This window comes from Sinocyclocheilus grahami, unplaced genomic scaffold (assembly GCF_001515645.1).
Source record: "Sinocyclocheilus grahami isolate Dianchi unplaced genomic scaffold, SAMN03320097.WGS_v1.1 scaffold4520.1, whole genome shotgun sequence".
In the NCBI taxonomy this organism is placed as follows: domain Eukaryota; kingdom Metazoa; phylum Chordata; class Actinopteri; order Cypriniformes; family Cyprinidae; genus Sinocyclocheilus; species Sinocyclocheilus grahami.
The window spans coordinates 2,177-6,997 of record NW_015509440.1 but is presented as its reverse complement, the minus strand read 5'-3'; the positions used below and the strand labels follow the sequence as shown (position 1 = coordinate 6,997).

The following is a 4,821-nucleotide window of genomic DNA, read 5'->3' as shown; positions in this document are numbered from 1 at the left end:
AAGGGAGGATGGATGGCCCAGAACAGATGCAAAACAGATGACGAACACCACCAGAGGACACGACCCATGTCCAAGCCCGTCCATCCCTGGAAAAGGTGACACGTTGGACCTGAAACAACGGGAACGCAGAGTGTTTAGCATCCAGCTCCACATCTGATGTCACATGAGCAGAGGCAATTTAAATGGAAATGAAGCCGAGCTACAGTCTAATTTCAAAAGGTAATTTCCATGATGAGAGGTAATTTTTTTGAACAAAGGTATACTTTGTCCTGAACAACTCATTATCCATAATAATCATCCACTTCAGGAAGCACTACATTAAGTGTGTGTGTGGTGTGCAGACCTTTCCCCTGAAACGTGACCTTTCATAATGTACATGATTTTTCATTTCACTGTGAAACAGAGGCAGGTATTTTGAGATTTAAAGTTTTCAATTGATATATAATTTCTGATGATTTCTAAAGTGTGATAGAGAAAAAGGCAACGAAGAATACTTTTTGCTACAAAGGTCAGAACTCCTGTTATGATGTAGACTTTTGAGGTGCACTCTTGTCATAAATTAATCTACTAATTTTCCTACATAATTTTTTACAAAAACATTGGTAAAATATCTATTTAGGAGTCTTAGACCTTTCCAACGATACATAGTTTGTCATGATTAGATTAGGATTTCATTGTAATATAGTGAAGTAAACTTAGGCGTCCCACAGAGGGGACGGGTGACAGTTAAAGGGTTAACATTTTGGACATGTTACCATGGTAATACCATGGTGTTTTGGACACAATCATAATGGTATTTTAATAATATCCTTTGAAGTATCTGAGAGTAGGGGCGGGGGCCAAAGAGGAGCATCGAGATGTTGGTCCGTACAATGAATCCTTTGAAGTATCTGAGAGTAGGGGCGGGGGCCAAAGAGGAGCGTCAAGATGTTGGTCCGTACAATGATACAAATAAATAAATTAATTAATTGATTAATAAAAAATAAAAAAAACGTCGATCCGTACAATGCAAGAGACCATAGTATGTGTTCAAAGGCACTGTATCAAGGCAAAAACATGTTAATACAGTGGTACTTTTAGTAGTGTATCAGATTGGCCCACTTTATACACTAAAAAAAGTACGAAACTAAAAAAAAAAAGTGATATCTACATACTTTTTTTGTTTTGTTTATTTTTATAAAAATGTGCTTTCTAGGTCATTCCTCACATATTTCTTACATATGCTTATTTCAGGTAGGACATATAAGTCTTATACAATTTAGTGTCTTTTATTTGATAAGACTCAACAAAATGCTCCCTTTAAAGCACTTATTTAAAATGACTGCTTACTAGACCACAGTAATATCATATTTTTGCACATATGTTTTGTTATATATTTGAAATAGCATTGTAAAGGCCATGCCACATCAATATGGTAATCATTTAGTGCCATGGTATAGGCCTATCAAATTATTACTGTATCCTATTGTACCTTTTTATTGAAAAACTGCTCTAAATGTCATTGTTTTAAAGGAAATTTGCTTTCCATGTAGATGGCTTGTCATTTATGGCCATGTGGGTAACAACAACATTTCAAAATGATGACTTTAATTCTCAAAAACAAGGAAGCAATTTTCAGATCTCTTATCTTGATGGTCAGAAAACAGCCTTTATACATGCAAAGAGCTAGAATGAACAAACGAGGAACAGAAAGTTACATTTGTTGGGAACACCATAAAACTCTGCAGCTGCATGCAAAGCATCTGAAGTCATTTCTAGAGTGATTAAAGATTAACAAACACCATATTTCATATTGCTTCAGATTCTATTTTGAGTAAAAGCTCAGAGAGTTAAAAGCAACAAATATAACTTTCTTGGTTTGTAAACCCTGTAATTTGGGCTGGTCCTTGTGCTGAACAGATCCAAGGTTTGTAGTCTCAAACGTTTCCTCCGTTTAGTTAGTTCTTTTTTCCTCAGAAAAACTTACAGTAACTGAGAAACACTGATAAAATCTATTTGAGACAACAAGCGTGAAAAGAAAAGAACAAAAATGAATGAATAAAATGAATGCACAATATTACCAGTCAATTTTTTTTAATCAAATGCAGAAATCATTTCAATCAAATATAAAATGGTTTCTCTATGCATCACAATTTCAGAAAATCGCATTCAAAATAATGTCACAATTGTGATGGCAATTTAAAGATATAATACAAATCCTTCTCTCACAGTCCAGTGCCTTTTTCACATATGAATATAAGCGCTGTCTCATAACATAATAATCACTGGTACAACACTGGCAGAGATGCTGAACGAGGCAAACAAAATGTGCATAAAAATATAAGCCGATTTGGCAACAGTTAAATTAGTCCATGAAACAGTAATAAAGAGGATACAGTCCAAAGTTGCTAAATACTTTTTAAATAACAGGATATAAATAACCGTCAGTTCTTTAGTTATTTATTTAGGGGTTTTTGTCTTTATAGAACAGGACAGGATGGGAAGCGGGGGTTGTGATCAGGAAATGACACACAAGCCAGATTCAAACTCAGGTCAGCCAGCATAAGCGACATTGCATGACATGCATCCACATTTCCAGCACTAGTAGTCTCATTTTAAAGGAATAGTTCACCCAAAAATGAAAATTTGCTTTAAATGTACTCGCCCTCAAGTCATCCAAGATGTAGATGAGTTTGTTTCTTCACCAGAACAAAATTATCATTACATCACTTATTCATCAATGGATGGGTGCCGTCAGAATGAGAGTCCAAACAAGTAGTGTAAATAATCAACAACCTTTAACCAAGTTAGTTTGTGATAAAAACATCTTGATGGATTCGTTGGAACTTGAAACGGTTGCTTCTGGGTAAAATACGAGTCCTGAATCAGGAGAGAAATATGCATAGATCAAAAGAAGCACGGTTCAAAGTTAAAACACCTTAGTGGTTGATTTGTTTCTTACAAACACGCAGCTTTTGGCTTCACAAGACGTTAACTTATGGACCGGAGTGGTGTGGATTACTCGTGGATTATTGTGGTGTTTTTATCAGCTGTTTGGACTCTCATTCTGACGGCACCCATTCACTGCAAAGCATCCTTTTGTGAGCAAGTGATGTAATGCTACATTTGTCCAAACCTGCTCTGATAAGGAAACAAATTAATCTACATCTTGGATGGCCTGCCAGTAAGCACATTTTCAGCAAATTTTCTTTTTTTTTTGTGAACTATTCCTTTAACAACTATTAAAAGTGGTTCACACAGCTCATGTACTATATATTCCAAGTCTTCTGAAGTCATTCGGGAAAAGACTTAAATATAAAGAATGTAATATTGAGTAAATAATGACAATTTTCATTTTAGGCTGAACTGTTCCTTTAAGACTCAGATCCTATTCAAGTCATACATGTGTATTTGCTTAACTACATATGACGTTTGCAGCCTACACTGTAGTGTTAGATAACCAACATCTTTATAGTCACACCTCAAATCTACACTCAAACCAAGACAGACACTGAAAACCAAATGTGCACCGGTTCAAACTGTTTTAACAGTGACTTCTTCTGAATGAATCCACTCCTCAGTTAGTCATAAATCTTCATTAGATTTTCTTGTTGCACAATATCCTACATCTGCCTCAAATGTTGTGTGAGTAACGTGTGACAACAAACAAAAGTGCTTATTTAAACTCCAAGGAACTCTGAGTTTCCTGTTTATACATGTAATTTTCGACTTCAAGCTCACCCACATGACTTCATGAAAGCGAAGGACCTTTTCACAACAGCATTTGGAGCGCACTGACCAGCCAAATATTTCATAAGCAAGAAAACGAGTTCAAGTGTCTATGGCGTGTGCTCAGGTCAGTAAATGCAGCAGCAATGGAGTGAGAAGGTAAATCCATAATGCTTTCAATGCATGTCCGTCTCCTCGCTGCTGAAGAGGGTCCTCGAGATCACACCTCTCGCCCTGATACCCGCTAAAACACTGGCACTGGAAGTCTTCGCTCATCCGCCGCTGCTCTTCCACGCTCATGTCTCCCTTCACGCTCAGTTCACTCCCCTGGCCTACTATCATGTGCGTCTGTGGGTCAAGATGCAGATACGTGTCCGTGTCCGGATGTCTGCGCAGACAGCGGCCGTGGGAACTGCACAGGAAGCCACTGCACTGCTCGGCTGCTGTGGAGACGTTGAGGAGGTAACGGCCCAGAGGACCCCGCAAGTACTGGTTCAAACTGGAACAAATGGCCTGAATGATGAACCAGATAAAGAGAAGGAAATTATATCAAGTAAAACTAGTGTTTTACATTTGTTGAAATAATTTTAAGTGGATAGCAGGCAGTTGCTAGAGTGTTGTAGGCACTTTAGTATGTTGCTAATGTGATTTTTAAATGTCTGACATGAAATAAGTCAAAGTTTTTTTTGTTTTGTTATAAATGGAACAAAAACATTTTTTCAGACGTTGTCATTTATGGTGGGGCAAGTCGTGGCCTAATGGTTAGAGAGTCAGACTCGTAACCCAAAGGTTGCGGGTTCGAGTCTCTTACCGGCAGGGCTTGCAGGCGGGGGGAGTGAATGTACAGTGCTCTCTCCCACCTTCAATACCATGACTGAGGTGCCCTTGAGCAAGGCACTGAACCCCCAACTGCTCCCCGGGCGCCGCAGCATAAATGGCTGCCCACTGCTCCGGGTGTGTGTTCACGGTATGTGTGTGTTCACTGCAGTGTGTGTGCACTTTGGATGGGTTAAATGCAGAGCACAAATTCCAAGTATGGGTCACCATACTTGGCCACATGTCACATCACTATCACTATAAGGTCAAAAAGTAGCTTAAGTTTTGATAGCTTAA

At 38.3% G+C, this 4,821-nt stretch overlaps 1 pseudogene; it reads right to left on the bottom strand.

Annotated features, from left to right (window-relative positions):
• Positions 1 to 4,221, bottom strand: part of LOC107576871 (hyaluronidase-1-like) — a 7,945-nt pseudogene extending 3,724 nt beyond the window's left edge.
• Positions 4,222 to 4,821: the final 600 nt, after the last annotated feature.